Genomic DNA, 19,755 nt, shown 5'->3' on the forward strand with positions numbered 1-19,755 from the left:
TTCGGATTATGTTGTGCCCAATAGAAATGAATGGCAAATAATTGATTGTGTCATTTTGGAGTCACTTTTATTGTAAATAAGAACATAATATGTTTCTGAACACTTCTACATTAATGTTGATGCTACCATGATTACAGACAATCATGAATGAATGCTGAGTAATGATCGGTGAGAAGGTTACAGAGGCACAAAATCATTCCCCTAAAACCGCTCAACATTACCCATAACAAGTGAGATTAGCAGTTTTTTTTGGGGGGGGGGGGGGGGGTGATAAAAATGTAAATTTCACACAAGTGAAATTGTCCAAATACTTATGCACCTTCAAATGGGTGTACTAGGGCGGCAGGTAGCCTAGAGGTTAGCCGAGTGTTGGGCCAGTAACTGAAAGGTTGCTTGTTCGAATACCCGAGCTGACAAGGTGAAACATCTGTCCATGTACCCTTGAGCAAGGCACTTAACCCTAATTTGCTCCAGTAAAACAACACATTTCACTGCACCTATATGACAATAAACCATCCTTTTAGATACATAAAGTGCTTTAATTTCTAAATGGTAAAACAGATATATATACTGAACAAGAATATAAACGCAACATGTAAAGTGTAGGTCCCATGTTTCATGAGCTGAAATAAATTATCCCAGAAATGTTCCATATTTACAAAAAGCTTTTTTCTCTCAAATGTTGTGCACATATTTGTTTACATCCCTGTTAGTGAGCATTTCTCCTTTGCCAAGATAATCCATCCACCTGACAGGTGTGGTATATCAATTTGCTAAATAAACAGCATGATCATTCCATAGGTGCACGTTATACTGAGGACAATAAAAGGCAGATCTAAAATGTGCAGTTTTGTAACACAACACAATGCCACAGATGTCTTAAGTTTTGAGGGAGCTGAATGCAAGAATGCCCTCCAGAACAGTTGCCATAGAATTTAATGTTAATTTCTCTACCATAAGCCGTTTCCAACGTTGTTTTAGAGAATTTGGCAGTACATCCAACCGGCCTCACAACTGCAGACCACGTGTAACCACACCAGCCAAGGACCTCCACATCCAGATTCTTCACCTGCAGGACCGTCAGAGACCAGCCTCCCGGACAGCTGATGAAACTGAGGAGAATTTGTGTCTGGAATAAATCCCTTTTGTTGGGAAAATTGATTGGCTGGGCCCTGCTCTCCAGTGGGAGGGCCAGTCTCCCATGTGAGTCGGCCTATGCCCTCCCAGGCCCACCCATGGCTGTGCCCCTGCCCAGTCTTGTGAAATCCATAGATTAGGGCCTGATGAATATATTTAAATAGACTGATTTCCTTATATGAACTGTTACTCATAAAATCGTTGAAATTGTTGGATGTTGCATTTATTTTTGTTCAGTATATATGAAAATACCATCCAAAGAAAGGTGACATTCTGAACTGTCACCTCATATAAAACATTTGATCTCAAATCCCAAAGTGTAGAGCCAATACCAATAGGACTGTACACCAAAATACACTGTGGTTTTATGTGTTGAATGTGCCATGTTTATGAAAGATCATGCTGTTATTATGGCAGTGTGAAAATGCCTCTAATGTAGCCTTGTGTATCATGTGATGTGCTAGCAATTTTAATCTGAAAGCCAGACTTTGTCTCACTGATAAATGTATTAAACTTCACATTTTATGTTGTGTTGTACATGATTTTCCAGATACATTTCTGGTGAAACGCCACTGTAAGAACGTAATGTAACATTCCTGACGCATGAATCCATACTGTACAACCCTCTAGTGGAATAAAGGAATACAACTACATCTTTTTAGTTCCTTTCATATCAGAATATGTCTAACTGCTCCTCCTACTGATGAAATCAGGACACTGAAGTGTGGTTACCTGTTTCCTGTAGCCTTTACAGGATTTCCAGATGTAAAACAAGAGGCTACCGGTATATATTTAAATGTATAATCAGTAAATTATGCAAATGTAAATAAAATAGTCCCAATTCAAGAAGCATAATATACTCATATACTCATAATATCCTCATCTGTATGCAGACAGCAACAGGCAGCCTGTTCATTTATCATTTATTTGACATGAGGTAACAGACAGTGAAAGTACAGTAAATGATGATTCTGTACTAACTATACAGACAATTGGTCAAATTCCCTCGCAAATGCCCACTAGCAAATTTGGCTTGACATGCAATTTGTTACCATGGCTCTAACCAGTGACCTTTCTGCACAAACATTAGAACTTCCTCCATTTCTTGGGTACAATGCAATGAAACAAAGCAGTTATACCAGGCGACACAGAGAGAGAGTGGGGTCAGCTAATGTCTTCTTTTTTTATTTAGCCTTTGAAGAAATTATTATTGTGGCTCCTGTTGATGAACCTCTGATTACGCGCAGCTGTCCTGTACTATGACTCTAGATCAGTGCTCAACAAGAGGGTACTATTAGATTAACAATTAGGACAAACATGATAAGGAATTAAGATATTACTCTATCACTTTTATGTAATGACAATTTCATTTCGGGACTTTTACTATCTGCAAAGCCTGATTTTAGGAGTGGAGACCAAACAAGTGAATGTCCGATCACATACACCTGTCATAAAGTGTTCAGTTACATGTCTGGAACAGTGTTCTGGAGCATTATACTGTCTCTTGTGGCTCAGGATTGCATTGGTGTACTTCTACCACTAGATGGTAATAGAGGAGTGAGTAGAGACATGGTCCTCATTAGACTTAGCTGCTGTCACTGTGCCCATATACCTTACATTACATACATTCAGTGGGAACAGCAGGACGGTAGAACGTTTGGGATTGCTTAAAAACGCTTGTGGCAAAACATTTTCTAGTTATGTTTTTTTTTATAATGCATTGGGTGTATGACCTCTTACTTTCTGTCTTGAAAAAGGGTTTATTAACAATAAACAAATGTTTGACTGAAAATCCAAACTAGAAGTCTAAAATATGGACTTATTCAGATGACTTTGCTTCTGTCAGAAATCCACACAAAAAAACTAGACACGGCATCTCTTTCTCACACACACACACACACACACACACACACACACACACACACACACACACACACACACACACACACACACACACACACACACACACACACACAAACTCATTTTAAGCATGAGTGAGGGGTAGACAGTCCATTGTGCCAATCACTCACATTGCACTGTAAGTTATGTCAAACATTTTGAGCACACATGCTTACAAAAGGAGTTAGCGGGGGCTATGTCACTAATAGTCCTCAGAAACTGGCATAACCAACAGGACATCTGCAGAGAAGTTCAAGCAACTGCTAACAGTCTCTCATCTCATCAACTTGGTATGGGATTATCAATAAAAGAGGTTTAAGTAAAAAAAATCTAGACAGCTAAAGGTAGGACCTGGCAAAGTCTCAGCACCAAAACGAAACACTCTTTCTACTGCCGTTTCCAACTGCTTTGGGGGACTTAGATAGATAGATAGATGGAAATGCTTTTGTTAACTGTTACTAAACATTCATTGAAGATCTTAACTCATTGTTTGATACATTGTTCATGATTTAATTGAATCACTGAGTTATGTAACTTGTCTTTCCTTCCGTCAAATATGATGTACTATTGTTGTTGCTTCTTTTGTTTGAATTTGCAATGGCATTTTTTCAGTTTAGCTTATGAGTTTGTTTGATTGCTTGCAAGGGGGCAGAGAAAGAGTAAGTCTAAATGTCATTATGTACATCCATCCCAAATGTTAACAGCCTAGAGATATGAAGGAGCTAACCTTACTATTTTCCACTTTCACCCTCAGATTTAGGATTCCTCTGCGCCCCTAATTAGACTTGCAGAACTCTTTGAAGGTTCCTGAAAGTTTTGCACTGGGATTGATGTATACAGTATGCACCATAGCTAAGGGCAATCCAAGGCCGGCTTACTTTGCATGTGTTCTTCCATGATTTAAAATCATTGTATTACATTTGTATACATATGCACCACACAGAACGCACAGCAACTGCCTCTGCAACGCAATGCTGCAAGGCAAACGCTGCGTTCCATTGGAAATTACTGTATTTCTGGTGTACCAAAACGCAAAAACACCGTTGGTGTGTTCGAGGCGTTACCGCACAGTCTGCGCAGACATCCAGAGCAGCCCAGCCCGTTAGCACGTAGTACGCGGGAGACGCTGACACGCTCACCACAGACATCCAGAACAGCCCAGCCCGTTAGCACGTAGTACGCGGGAGACGCTGACACGCTCACCACAGACATCCAGAGCTGCCCAGCCCGTTAGCACGTAGTACGCGGGAGACGCTGGTACGCTCACCACAGACATCCAGAGCTGCCCAGCCCGTTAGCGCGTAGTACGCGGGAGACGCTGGCACGCTCACCACAGACATCCATAACACCCCATTTAGTCAATCCAGCTCGGGAAATGAATGGTTCAGGTAAATATAGCCTATAGAGGAGGTAATGCCTGCCCATCTCTTACTCTGAACTCGACCCGGTTCGAGCCAACACACGCTCTGTTGATGATTGTGAATGGATTTGTTCATCTGGGGTTGGTATTGTAGCTCAATTATATCTAGTCATGTGATGACTAAATTATATAAAAATGGCTTGAAAGCCTTCTGGTGAATGGATGCAGTAATGGTCAAACAATGACCTCTTTTTCCCCTTGTCTTAGGGATTCTTGATATAAATATAGAGATGTTATCACTTTTAATGAATAACGACCAATAATACATGGAAGAGCTTCCTGGACAAAGTCCCAAAACATTGGTATGCCGGCACGGCAGCAGTCCAATTAACTTAACTACATAGCAGGACTGCTTCATATGTTCCTGATATGCAATACAGCTGTCAATACTGTCTTAACTGTTAGTATTCGGTACATTTCAAGTAATCAAATAGAAAGCCGAAAGGTATGCTATTTAACTTATAACACAAAGTAAAGAATACTGTCTCAAGCCTATTCTAACTTAACAGTCAGGTGCCAAGTGCCAACTGCACAGCCAGCAGACAGAAATAGCACTCCAGAAACAGTCAATGACATCATGGGTTTTCTCTAATGGGCATAATGTAGGGGGTGTTTAAAATGATGAACATTTCAACTACGATAGCCACACAGTTTTAGCATATAACAACACCAGTCTGTTCAGTGTGCACTCTGTTTGCCACCTGATGCTCAATGTCTTGTCGGGAAACTCTTATTTTATTTTTTATCAGAGCAAACAAGTCCTGGTGGGTTATTTGTTGTTGTGATACATAGCGGGGACGAGGGATGACTTTTGACAAATCTTTTGGCAAAAAATATGTGTATTCTCCACAATATACACCTCGCACTGTTCAGAGTCAGCTGCCGCCCACTCTGCTGTGTGTTGGCACTACTATTAGGGGAATTCCTGTCCAACATACAGGCCATTTAAGCGTTTGACCACAGAGCCATGCCCGCCGTGCCCCTGTGACACTAGAGAAAGGCACACGCTGCCAGTGACCTTTTTAAGAGAGGTGAATATGGAGGCTATTTAAAATAATAACAGTCACCAATGAAACCCTACAATATCCCACTATCTGATTTTGTTTTTTAAAGTATAATTTAACTAGGCAAGTTAGTTAAGAACAAATTCTTATTTACAATGACTACCTACCGCGGAGACACTGGGACAATTGTGTGCTGCCCTATGGTACTCCCAATCACAGCAAGTTGTGATACAGCCTGGAATTGAACCAGATTCAGTAATGAAGCCTCCAGCACTGAAATGTAGTGCCTTACACCGCTGTGCAACTCGTTCACACAATCATACAACAATCCATTTATACTGCATGTTTCGTGGAATCTACACATCTTTCCGTAATTCTGATTGCCACTGTTTGAAGGATTGGGGTAGTGATTTGAGTGGAACTTTTCTCGGGTAATGCAGGAGAAAACACCTTTGTGTCAATACTGTGTGGAGTAGATTACTGCTGTGGAGCTCAAAGAGTTTATTGAAGTGGAATGGATGCTGAATGGAACTTCATAAGTGCTTTAATGACAGTGATTCTGATAGTGGGAGAATAAATATCAAGGAACATTTCCAGAATTTGCCTTAGTAGGAAGCTGCTGCCAACAGTAGAAAATATACAAACAAGTCATCTTACTCTGCTCTCTATGCCAACAGCTCAGATATCATGGCTGGGTCTGAGCTCACTGAATAGCGACTACAGGTGTGATGACTGCTATTGGGCTACGGGAGAGTCTTGTTATTGTGCTCTGCTCAAGACCAGGATACTGGGGACATCTTTAGCTACAGTGCCTTCAGAAATAATTCACACCTCTTGACATTTTCCCACATGTTGTTGTGCACTATGGTGTTGAACGCTGAGCTGTAGTCAATGAATAGCATTCTCTCATAGGTGTTCCATTTGTCCAAGGGGAAAGGGCAGTGTGGAGTGCAATAGAGATTGCATCATCTGTGGATCTGTTAGGGGAGTATGCAAATTGGAGTGGGTCTAGGGTTTTTGGAATAATGGTGTTGATGTGAGCCATGACTAGTCTTTCAAAGCACTTCACGGCTACATACGTGAGTGCTATGGATCAGTAGTTATTTAGGCAGGTTACCTTAGTGTTCTTGGGCACAGAGACTCTGGTGGTCTGGTTAAAATATGTTGGAATTACAGACTTGGACAGGGACAGGTTGAAAATGACAGTGAAGACACTTGCCAGTTGGTCACCGAATGCTCGCAGTACACATCCTGGTAATCCATCTGGCCCTGCGACCTTGTGAATGTTGACCTGTTTAAAGGTCTTACTCACATCGGCTACAAAGAGCATGATCACTGTCTTCCAGAACAGCTGGTGCTCTCATGTGTGTTTCAGTGTTATTTGTCTCGAAGCGAGCATAGAAATAGATTAGCTTGTCTGGTAAGCTTGTGTCACTGGGCAGCTCTCGGCTGTGCTTCAATTTGTAGTCTGTAATGGTTTGCAAGCCTTGACACATAGTACGATTTGGTCTTAGTCCTGTATTGACGCGTCACCTGTTTGATGGTTTGTCAGAGGGCATAGTGGGATTTCTTTTAAGCGTCCGGGTTAGAGTCCCGCTCCTTGAAAGTGGCAGCTCTAGCCTTTAGCTCAGTGCAGATGTTGCCTGTAATCCATAGTTTCTGGTTGGGGTATGTATGTACGGTCACTGTGGGGATGACGTCATCGATGCACTTATTGATGAAACCAATGACTGATGTGGTGTACTCCTCCATGCCATCGGAGGAACCTCAGAACATATTCCAGTCTGTGCTAGTAAAACAGTCCTGTAGCATAGCACCTGCTTCATCTGACCACTTTTTTATTGATCGAGTCACTGGTACTTCCTGCTTTAATTTTTGCTTGTAAGCAGGAATCAGCAGGATATAATTATGGTTAGATTTGTCAAATGGAGGGCGAGGGAGTGCTCTGTATTGCGTCTCTGTATGTGTCCCCTCTTGTTGCACAGAGGGGACTCTTGTTGCACAGAGGGGACAACATGCCGATAGAAATTTGGTAAGCCGGATTTAAGTTTCCCTGCATTAAAGACCCCTGCCACTAGGTGCGCCGCCTCTGGGTGAGCGTTTTCCTGTTTGCGAGCAAAACCCTGAGACGTCCTTAGAAATTGTCTGCCGCCCCTTATCTAATCACTTGCCGCTGTTTTATCCTGAACTTTATGTCCTGAATACCAAGTTATATATTGTGGCAAATCCAACACAACACGTTACTGAGCACCACTCTGTAATGGTTTTCCTCCTCTTCTGAGGAGGAGTAGGAAAGATCGGACCAATGCGCAGCGTGGTAAGTGTCCATATTTTAATGAAATATAACCGAACACTGAATACAAAAGACAAAGAGACATAAATGAAAACCGAAACAGTTCTGTATGGTAAACACAGAAAACAACTACCCACAACCCATAGTGGGAAAACAGGCTGCCTAAGTATGGTTCTCAATCAGAGACAACAATCGACAGCTGCCTCTGATTGGGAACCATATCAGGCCAAACACAGAAATACAGAACCTAGAATACACAACATAGAATGCCCACCCCAACTCACTCCCTGACCAAACTAAAACAAAGAAATAAAAAAGGAACTAAGGTCAGGACGTGACACACTCTTCATATTTTAAATGATGGTGGTAGCTGGATCATGTTATAGGTATGCTTGTCATCAGCAAGGACTAAGGAGTTTTGTAGGATAAAAATAAACGGAATAGAGCTAAGCACAGGCAAACTCTTGGAGTAAAACCTGGTTCATTCTGCTTTCCCACAGACACTAGGAGACAAATTCACCTTTCAGAAGGACAATAACCTAAAACACAAGGCCAAATGTACACACAAAAAAATAATATACATATACATGTACATAGGCGTACAGAGGCCCATTATCAGCGACCATCACACCTGTGTTCATAATCCAAGTTTATAATTTTAAAAAGCTACTTGATCATTATAAAACCATTTTGCAATTATGTTAGCGCAGCTGAAAACTTGTGCTGATTAAAGAAGCAATCAAACTGTCCTTCTTTATACTAGTTGAGTATCTGGAGCATCAGCATTTGTGGGTTTGATTACAGGCTTATAATGGCCAGAAATTCGTCAGTCTATTCTTGTTCTGAGAAATGAAGGCTATTCCATGCGAGAAATTGCCAAGAAACTGAAGATCTCGTACAACGCTGTGTACTACTGCCTTCACAGAACAGCGCAAACTGCCTCAAACCAGAATAGAAAGAGCAAAATTACAAGTACATTAGAGTGTCTAGTTTGAGAAACAGACATCTCACAAGTCCTCAACTGGCAGCTTAATTAAATAGTACCCACAAAACACCAGTCTCAACGTCAACAGTGAAGAGGCGTTTCCAGGATGCTGGCCTTCTAGGCAAAATTGCAAATAAAAGCCATATCTCAGACTGGCCAATAAAAAGAAAAGATTATGATTGTCAAAAGAACAATGACACTGGATAGAGGAACTCTGCCTACAAGGCCAGCATCCTGGAGTCGCCTCTTCACTGTTGACGTTGAGACTGGTGTTTTACTTATGTAAGTTAGATATTTCTGTACTTAATTTGCTATGCTATATACTGTATATATACATACAGTACCAGTTTGGACACCTACTCATTTAAGGGTTTTTATTTATTTTCACTATTTTCATAATGTTTACTATTTTTTGCCATCTGCTCGGTACAGTTGAAACCGAGATTCCTCCTTGAACAGCACACTTCTCCAGCATGCCCTTGGTCATCGAAGGTGAACATTTGCCCACTGAAGTTGGTTAAGACTCCAAACTGCAGTCAGTTCAAGACCCTGGTGAGGACGACGAGCACACAGATGAGCTTCCCTGAGACGGTTTCTGAAAGTTTGTGCAGAAATTCTTCGGTTGTGCAAACCCACAGTTTCATCAACTGTCCATATGGCTGGTCTCAGACGATCCCGCAGGTGAAGAAGCCGAATGTGGAGGTCCAGGGCTGGCGTGGTTACAAATGGTCTGCGGATGTGAGGCCGATAGACGTACTTCCAAATTCTCTAAAATGACATTGGAAGTGGCTTATGGTAGAGAAATTAACATTCAATTCTATGGCAACAGCTCTGGTTGACATTTCTGCAGTCAGCATGCCAATTGCACACTCCTTCAAAACTTGATACATCTGTGGCATTGTGTTGTGTGACAAAACTGCACATTTTAGAGTGGCCTTTTATTGTCCCCAGCATAAGGTGCACCCATGTAATGTTCATGCTGTTTAATCAGCTTCTTCATATGCCACACATATCAGTTGGATGGATTATCTTGGCAGGAGTACAAATGCAGCTTAACGTGCTGTGTCCTCTTGGTTAGGAAGTCTGTGTTCCACCGGCAAATACATTCAGCTGGGTGAGTTTGTGCTGTAGCAGGTCCAAAATTATTGTGTTGACAGCTGAACTAAAGTGAAATAAACAATATCCTTATGCATGTCCTTGGATTCTTGAGGGGTTGTAGGATGTAGTGAATGCCAATGTTGACGGCATAGTCCACAGACCTATTGGCTCGTTAGGCAAACTGCATGGAGTCAAGGAGGGCGTCAGTGGTGGTTTTGAGATGGGACAGGACAAGGTGCTCAAAAGGTTTTTATGGTCATAAAAGAAGAGATTGTTGACATAAACAATTCTGTATTTAGCTTATTGTGCACAGAAGGTGGTGGAACGTTTTGTTTGTGTTCTACCGATGTTTAGTCTTTCCTATGTACTGTTTGAAGAATTCCTGAGAATTCCCCACTAATTCTCCCTCAAAATAATATATTATCGTGAAACAAACAAGAAGTAAGACCAAAAAACAGAAAACTTGAACCTGTATGACTATTTTATTTTGCAACATATACAGTTGCAAGGCTCTTGGGGTATGTCTCTATAAGCTTGGCACATCTAGCCACTGGGACTTTTGCCCATTCTTCAAGGCAAAACTGCCCCAGCTCATTCAAGTTAGATGGGTTCCGCTGGTATACAGCAATCTTTAAATTATACCACATTTTCTCAATTGGATGCTTAGGGTCATTGTCCTGCTGGAATGTAAACCTCCGTCCAGGTCTCAAGTCTCTGAAACAGACTGAAGACTGAAACAGGTTAACCTCAAGAAATTCTCTGTATTTAGCTCCATTCATCATTCCTTCAACGCTGATCAGTTTCCCATTCCTTCAGGGTTATCTTTGGTCTCTTTGTTGCCTCTCTGATTAATACCCTCCTTGCCTGGTCTGTGACGTTTGGTGGGTGGCCTCTCTTGGCAGGTTTGTTGTGGTGCCATATTCTTTCCATTTTTTAATAATGGATTTATTGGTGCTCCGTGGGATGTTCAAAGTTTCTGATCTTTTTTTTATAACCCAACCCTGATCTGTACTTCTCCACAACTTTGTCCCTGGAGAGCTCCTTGGTTTTAATGGTGCTTCTTGCTTAGTGATGTTGCAAACTCTGGGGCCTTTCAGAACAGGTGTATATATACTGAGATCTGTGACAGATCATGTGACTCTTGCACACAGGTGGACTTTATTTAACTAATTATGTGATTTCTGAAGGTAATTGGTTACACCAGATCTTATTTAGGGGCTTCACAACAAAGGGGGTGAATACATATGCACGCACCACTTTTCCGTTTTGTATTTTTTAGAATCTTTTTAAATACGTTTTTTTTCTCATTTCACTTCACCAATTTGGACTACTTTGTGTATATCCATTACATGAAATCCAAATGTACATCTATTTAAATTACAGGTTGTAATGCAACAAAATAGGAAAAAAATGCCAAGGGGGGTAAAGGCACTGTATTTTGCAAGGCACTGTATTTATATTTCTGACAACTTTCACTTTTACTTCACTACATTCCTAAAGAAAATAATGTACTTTTACTCCATACATTTTCCCTGACACCCAGAAGAACTCGTTACATTTTGACAGGAAAAATTGTCAAATTCACGCACATATCAAGGTCATCCCTACTGCCTCTGATCTGGCGGAGTCACTAAACACCAATGCTTTGTTTGTAAATTAATGTCTGAGTGTTGCAGTGTGCCCCTGGCTACCCGTAAAGTTAAAAAAAACAATAACATTTTGCTGTCTGGTTTGCATAACAAACACAGCAAAAAAATAAACGTCCTCTCACTGTCAATTGCGTTTATTTTCAGCAAACTTAACATGTGTAAATATTTGTATGAACATAACAAGATTCAACAACTGAGACATGAACTGAACAAGATCCACAGACATGTGACTAACACAAATTGAATAATGTGTTCCTGAACAAAGGGGAGGTCAAAATCAAAAGTAACAGTCAGTATCTGGTGTGGCCACTAGCTGCATTAAGTACTGCAGTGCATCTCCTCCTCATGGACTGCACCAGATTTTCCAGTTCTTGCTGTGAGATTTTACCCCACTCTTCCACCAAGGCACCTGCAAGTTCCCAGACATTTCTGGGGGGAATGCCCCTAGCCCTCACCCTCCGATCCAACAGGTCCCAGAAGTGCTCAATGGGATTGAGAACCGGGCTCTTCGCTGGCCATGGCAGAACACTGACATTCCTGTCTTCCAGGAAATCACACACAGAACGAGCAGTATGGCTGGTGGCATTGTCATGCTGGAGGGTCATGTCAGGATGAGCCTGCAGGAAGGGTACCACATGAGGGAGGAGGACGTCTTCCCTGTAAGGCACAGCATTGAGATTGCCTGCAATGACAACAAGCTCAGTCTGATGATGCTGTGACACACTGCCCCAGACCATGACGATCCCTCCACCTCCAAATCAATACCGCTCCAGAGTACAGGCCTCGGTGTAACGCTCATTCCTCCGATGATATACACGAATCCGACCATCACCCCTGGGCGTCTTTCTTTTGGTGTTTTTCAGAGTCAGTAGACAGGCCTCTTTAGTGTCCTAAGTTTTCATAACTGTGACCTTAATTGCCTACCGTCTGTAAGCTGTTAGTGTCTTACCGACCATTCTACAGGTGCATGTTCATTAATTGTTTATGGTTCATTGAACAAGCATGGAAAACAGTGTTTAAACCCTTTTACAATGAAGATCTGTGAAGTTATTTGGATTTTTACGAATAATCTTTGAAAGACAGGGTCCTGAAAAAGGGCTGTTTCTTTTTTTGTTGAATTTATTGTAAAGATTTTGAAATTATTAATACTTTTACTTTTACGTTTGATACTTAAGTATTTTTTAAATCAAATACTTGTAGACTTAACTCAACTAATATTTTACTGGGTGACTTTCACTTTTACCTGAGTCATTTTCTATTAAGGTATCTTTTATTTTACTCAAGTATGACATTTGAGTACTTTTTCCACCACTGGATATAAAAAATGTCAGCGTCCATAAAATCTTTCATTAAACCTTTGCCTCAATAGCAAAACAGTTGATAAGAACAGTTGAGACAGAGGCAGTTGTGCTTGAGAAGGTAGCTGAAATAGCGAGGGAAATGACACTTTCAGGATACGTATTATTGGCCAGTCGTGATACATGGTCTTTGTTGGTGTGTTGCTGCAGCAGGGCCTCTTTGAATGGGTCTGAATGAGTGTGATTAAAAGCCTGCTGGGTGGATTCCTGCCTGGAGGCATGGCCTGAGGAACACCACGGGTTTTACATCAACCAATTGACGGCTGCTGCCGGAAGCCTCCTCTTTCCACTCACAACAATATTGGCAAATGCTCAGACTGCATTGACAAGAGTGGTGTGTAAATCTTGTTGCCTGTCGCTATCGAATAGTCTCCTGGCAGACAGTGCATGGGAAGTCCCAGGGGTAGTGTAGCGAGCGGCCATGTTGGATGACTCACCAGAAACACTGACCCCTGACTCTGCTGCATGCCCAACCTCTTTGGAACAAAGGTGAGATTCAGGCTGTTTTGATACTTAGGGTTAGGGCTACTCTCAGTCAGGTTTCTCCTCTGCTGCATGGTTAGAAAAGGCTGAAAGCTCAGGGAAACAGACAGGGCTTTACCATGAAGAGCCTGATTCACCTGAGTGCATGCTCACCCTCAGACAAATATTTACAAGGACCTCGCTTACATTGATCACACTCATTTCTTCAGCAGGTACAGTATGTCTTTCAATATTTAGTCCAACGTGCTAACTCCCATTCCAGTTATAACCAGGTTCTTACAAATGGTCCCAAAAGAAATACCATGACGTAACATGATTGTAAATTGGGAGTGATTGTGTGCTTGGTATAAAATTAAGATATGGATGATGAATGTTTGAATCAATACTGAAACAAACAAGTTAAGCTACTGTGTATCCACTACATTTCTCTTTTGAAGTGAACATTCTACAATATAATCTCTTTGTAAAACCAAGCCAAGCCTTGTGTATTGATGGTCCTGGGTATATAAGCTGCATGTGTTTGTTGCCTTCTACTTTTACAGTGTCCTGCTTGACACAAATATTTTAAGAAAAGGTGTTGAACATGTACTGTTTGGGCTACTACAGGACATTCTACACTATATGATGCCCCAAAACAGAAGAAAAAATATATATGAAGTCTAATTTAAGCAGAGTCCTAATTAGTCTTAAACTAACAATGCATCCGGTCTGGATATAAACACTTGCAATGTGATCTTTACTCAGTGCGTGCCTTATTACAAAAAGTAGAGTGAGTAAACTTAATTCCCAAAACTACTATGAATTTCTTACAATTATGTATTTTCCCTATGATAAGTCATGGGAGCATGAACTGTTACTTTTTGACGCCTACTGTAGTCTTCATGTCATTAAGTTGTGTTTATTGTCTCACTACTAGGATAAGACATGATATTGAACAGTCAGTCCAAGAGAACCACTTTGTCCCTCACAGATTTGTCTTTAATGGAGAATGATTGATATCAAAATGACAGTAAGAATAGAAAGATGTTTTCAAGATGCCTCAGAAGAAGGTCAAAAACACAATTACAATCATAATGACACTGCCATAGCCTGCTATTTCTAAATCACGAGAACTAAAAATATCAAATATAAAACACACACCATGCTCCAAGTGCTACTGATTCAATGACATAAATGTCCTCAGTTTGAAAGCTTAACTGAGGCGCTAAATGTTACCCCTGCGCCCAGTTATCATTCCCTAATCATCCCCTCCATGGACAGGCTCTGCCCACCCTGCCTGGGTCCCTGTAATTTGACTTCCCAGCAGCTCTGGAGAGAAGCCTGGACCAATGGGTTGCTGTAGTGGCCCGGCACCAAGTCCTTAGCCTCTATTTACAGACCACAAATAGTACAGCACCTGCCTTTTAAACACACCCCCTGCTCTCCATCCATCGATGTAGAATTCCAACCCCTTCGCCCTCCTCACTGACTCTGTTACTATCACATAGGATCATGGTGTTATTTGGGAGTGATTGTGGGAGTGATTGACGTACATTTTGTGTTTTTGAAATCCAAGGAATGTCTTATTGACGCTATGTTGCCGAAGCCAGCCCTCTTTCCCCGTACAGGAGGTGTCAAAGATCTCCTGGCACTATGCACCTTCAGGAAGTCCAGTAGGGTGCTCTCTCCCATTTCTTACAATACCTTGACAAATTTGAAATTAACTGGCTTTTTGAGAGGAACAATCCCATACTGGATTTAAGTCATTCCTGTAAGAAAATGTTTAACATTGAGACAGAAGCCTCAGCCCAAAATGGCCACTCAGGCAAGCAGAGCTACAGTAGTTTAGTGCTCAGATGGAACCAGGTTGATGCTTAACACATTTAAGCATTGCGGATATATTTTTATAAGCTCATTAAAGTCCATATTTTTGGCAGCTAATGGTTAATTAAAGGCAAACCGCTTTAGTTGTAATTTTGCAGATGCACTGCCATGGCCATGCTGGAAAGAACTGCAAGTGGACGCAGGGCTTTTAGATGTAAGCAACTGGCTGGCAATGCATGAAGATGAGCGAGAGGAACGGGGAATGGAGAAAACTCTCTACATTTCCCAGAGAACAACTTTATTGATAGCCATAAAACATTCTAAGAGTTCCCCATGTTTTGGTTATTTTGCTTAAATAGTACAAGTTTGCCTGCTGGTAGCCTACACGTTAAAGTCACTGCATTACTCATGCACTTTGGAGGCACTATTTGAGATCTGATGAGGACACTGTGGAATATATGTTTGTCTCCATTTAGCTAAAAGAAAGGAAAGTGCAAAGGGAAATACGTAGGTGTTGAACAGAAGATGTGTCTGCGGGAAGTTTTTAAAGATATTCATTTAAGGACAAACCTGAAAGTTACTGTGTGTGGCACTCTGGTGTCCAGGGAGTGTTGCTCAGAAAGCTCTGGAGGAGTTTCACCCAGCTGACCTTGACATATTTTCTGAATGAACAACATGGTTTTTCCACATGGCCTTAAGGCTTAACACAGTGGAATGGTTGGCATATGCTGCTGCCTGCATGTCAGCACCGCACGCTGTCTTGGAGCACTGTCTTGTTTTACTGTGACACCCCCATAAGTCATTGACGGTGCGGTCTGGCAGATGCCTCCTGGTAGTTCTCTTAAATCAGGATTGTAAAACATGAAAGCCCAACATGGTCCTGTGTGTGGAGACACCTATGTCTGCCTATATGTCCCAGACAGCAGAGCTGTTGCATGCTCCTGTTCACTCTGCAGCCGTTAGCCTCCGGATAAAGTTTACATAATGAAATTCTAATTAAAGCAATAGACCTGAAAGAATGCTCCCATTAAAGATCATAATAATTGCCTGATGATGACAGTAGATGCATACATGCAGACAGGACAAAGTTTGCTTTGTTATTGTGTAAAACTTGCAAGAGAGTGTGACAGACAACAAGCATCTAAATTAAATGTAGTACTAGTGGCACAGGTTCTTTGAATTAATACATCTCTGTAGACAGTCTTCAATAGACGGCTAAATGCATTCCATATGTGCAAAGGCAGACTTTAGTGAGACAGACAACACAATGAGCAAGCACATTCCAGTGAATCCCCTCATGTCATTTATCGTTAAACCCCAGACTCGTGACTTTTATGTCAATACTTCATGACACTAGGCACAGACTCAAGATAAGGCATCAGTCTGTGATCACTCTGATTCATCTAATTGGTCTGCTGTGAACAGAGATGCAGCTATTTCACAGTAGCCAGAAATACTGTCAGCATCTAAGTGAAGGCACACATTTAATAATAGGATACAATACCGCTTTATCTCTATGTTTTAATCTCATCAACAATGTTCTCCTTTGGAGTTTACCTTTGGTAATGTCATTAGCGCAATTTTATGCAAGATTAGACATGTGTTAAATATGAGAGGTGAGCAAATCACAGGGCTAATGAAGCCATCTCTGCTAATGGGACACTATGGACACTAGTGATGCAACATAGCTAATCATCCTGCTACTATACTAGGAGGCAACAGGTTGTCCTTTTAAATGAGATGCATTGTTTTCTACATTTGCTCTGACTGAACAGCAGGCATATAAGGTGCATTCTAATTACAGTGTGTAGTGTACTGTGCTAATTCTGTTAATCTCATGTACAGTATAACTTCCCCTCTTGATGAACTTGTCAACAATTGTCCTTTCATAAAGACAAAGCTCATATGCAGGACTGTCCCTAATAAACACACTGCTAAATATATTCTCCTATGTGCCACATCAGACATCCGGCAGGTAGTTCGGTGAGAATAGTGCAATAATCTGTTCTCGTTTCAATGTGTCAGGGCTCCAAAAGGCAGCATTAGCACGTTGCTTGGCTAAAGACACAGTGACAAAAAGGTATGCCCCCTCATTCTGCTTCCAGGCATCCCCTGACTAGTGTGTGGAGCCATCAAGTAACAGTGTTTATTTAGAGAGAACCCTATTGAATGTAGAGAGAGTACGGTTGGTTACATGTACTGCTTGGTTTGAAAGTTAGAAATTCAATGTCTGATATTTTGTTTATTTATACAAGTTTTAATCTGTAATGACTGTGCTTCATCTAATAGCACAACCAAAATGACCTGGATTGCAGTTGAGATTACATGAAAGTACATGGTGCAAGTCATACATGCCTTGCAGAATGTCATAGCATTTGTGAAGATTTTCAAAGACCTGCGACCTTGAGCATGCAGGCTTTCTATGGTTACATAATAATATATTTATTGTTACAGTAACCTCAAAATGTGGCCATGATGTGTTACTCATTTTAAGGATGAATAAATACTGTTACACTCGTTTGTAAGATATCCTTAACTGTAGGCTATTTTCTATATTACAAAGGTAATATTGAGTTTGGTTGTGTTTGGTTGACAATGCAACCAAATATCAACATTTAAAGGAGATGTATTTACTGCTTGGATAGTTCCATCTGAGCCACTTGCTTAATTATACTCTTTCACTTGTATTTTTGGATGAGAAGTAAATCGAACAAAGCATTTGTTAACTTGCCAACAAGTTAATAGGTTATTTACTATATTGCAAAACTGAAATTGAATATTGTTTCTCAATGCAATCAAATATCAACATATGAAGAAGATGTATCTTCTGCTTACATAGTTCCATCTGTGCCACTGACTCTGGCTTTAATTCCAGTTTGTCCACAAATTAATAATTGATATGTTGGATTCACGTCTCCATTTCAACCAAACAAGTTCAAGAATTAGACTAAATCAAATCAAACTTTAAATACAGTTTGATTTAGTCCCCCTCCCCACATCATTATGATATATGATTGAAAAGGTATGTACGCTTACGTTTCCTTTGCTCTGTTAATTAAACCTCCCTTTGGAATGACTTTGATAGCAACAGTGCATCTATTAAGTGGAGATATCTCAACCGTCATTCTCATGATAGCACATTGGTAATAGCCAGTGACACATATCAAAACTAAGCAGGGCTGGGCTTGGTTAAAACCCTGGATGGGTGACCAAAAGGATAGCTGTAGATTGATGACCAACGCTCCAATAAGAGGTGCTGCCTAGCCTGTAGTTTTTTTCTCATAGTGGATATTACGTTGAGGATCTGACTTTGTTTCAAAGGTAGGAATTTAACATCTTATATACGAGGTTTGTCTATGTTGGAAATTGGTTACCATAATGATATAACCCTGTGGTTGAATTTTTTTTTAAACAACAGTTGATTACTTTCTTCAAATCCAATGTATTTTCCACCACCTAGATTCTACATCACAATACTTTGACAAATTACGTTGAAACAACGTTGATATAACCAGTTTGTACCCAGTGGGCACTTACCACTATTAGGGCAACAATTAAGACGTTTAAAAACACTGGAACAGTGTTAAACCTGCCTGGTATTGGATGCAAGTTTATCTTGCCCCCCCCCCCCCCCCCCCCCCCCCCCCCCCCATGCACAGTGAGGAAAATAGTTCAGGATGCAAAGAAAAATTAGACGCCACCTCCATGCCAATAGGCTCTTTGAAAGGTTTTCCAGAAAATATATTTTATTGAGAGCAACCAGCAAATGTGTCATCGCTCATTCAATAGCCAAGCATGCTCGAAAGTAAGTATTCAAAATATTTCACAATATGGGTAGACTATTCCTATGCGATAGGAGCACAACATCATAGCCTATTATTAATCTCAGTCTTTACTAAGGCAGGAGATAGAAACACAATAATCTATTGATGAGCAAAGACAGACGCACACACTCACACACACACAATCAAAACCTTCTCTGTGAACCTTATCTACATAATGAGAGTGGATGTTTGTGTTTAAATCTCCTAATATGAACATAAAGGGTCTGGGCAATCCCACTACTTTCCTTACTACTCCGAGCAGTTATTCATTTTCCCTGAAAACTCCAATGCAACTACATTGCTAGGAGGCTCTCCATTAAGACCAATCAAAGGAGAGAAGTTGGGGAGGAGGTTCCGTGGAGGAGGGAGGCTTTGAATGCCTCTCACATCTTACTGCTGAATAGTCGGAAGGGATCAATGCTTTCGGAAGTCCTCTGCGCCTGGAAACCTCATCATTATTCCACCAGCCCGTCACCGTCGCTCAGACTATGAATAGTCAATAACAAATGAACAGGCAGGAAATTAAGTGCCAGACGAGTGGGCTTGAAGCCCACAGGAAGGCGTGTCTGCCATGAGTGCTGTTCGTGTGCCTCAGGTGGATGCGTGCTGCTGCTCCCTCTTTGCCTTTGTGAACTCCAGCTCTTCAAACATTCAAAAGATGATTCGCCTTGGTGACTATCCTAGTGGATGGCGAGTGGCTCTAAACTCTGTGGAATACGTGGCTTTTTCTTTCTGCAGAAGATGAATAGGGTTGATTAAGTCCTTCAGTGAGAAAACTCTTCTCACCTGGCTGTGGGGTAGC

At 41.1% G+C, this 19,755-nt stretch overlaps 1 protein-coding gene across 1 annotated transcript in view; it reads left to right on the top strand.

The window, feature by feature from the left end:
- Positions 1-19,755, top strand: part of LOC110521590 (calcium-activated potassium channel subunit beta-2-like) — a 60,887-nt gene that overhangs the window by 26,137 nt on the left and 14,995 nt on the right. The window lies entirely within an intron of this gene.

Source organism: Oncorhynchus mykiss, chromosome 4 (assembly GCF_057628025.1).
Source record: "Oncorhynchus mykiss isolate SJ-2025 chromosome 4, ASM5762802v1, whole genome shotgun sequence".
Taxonomy (NCBI): domain Eukaryota; kingdom Metazoa; phylum Chordata; class Actinopteri; order Salmoniformes; family Salmonidae; genus Oncorhynchus; species Oncorhynchus mykiss.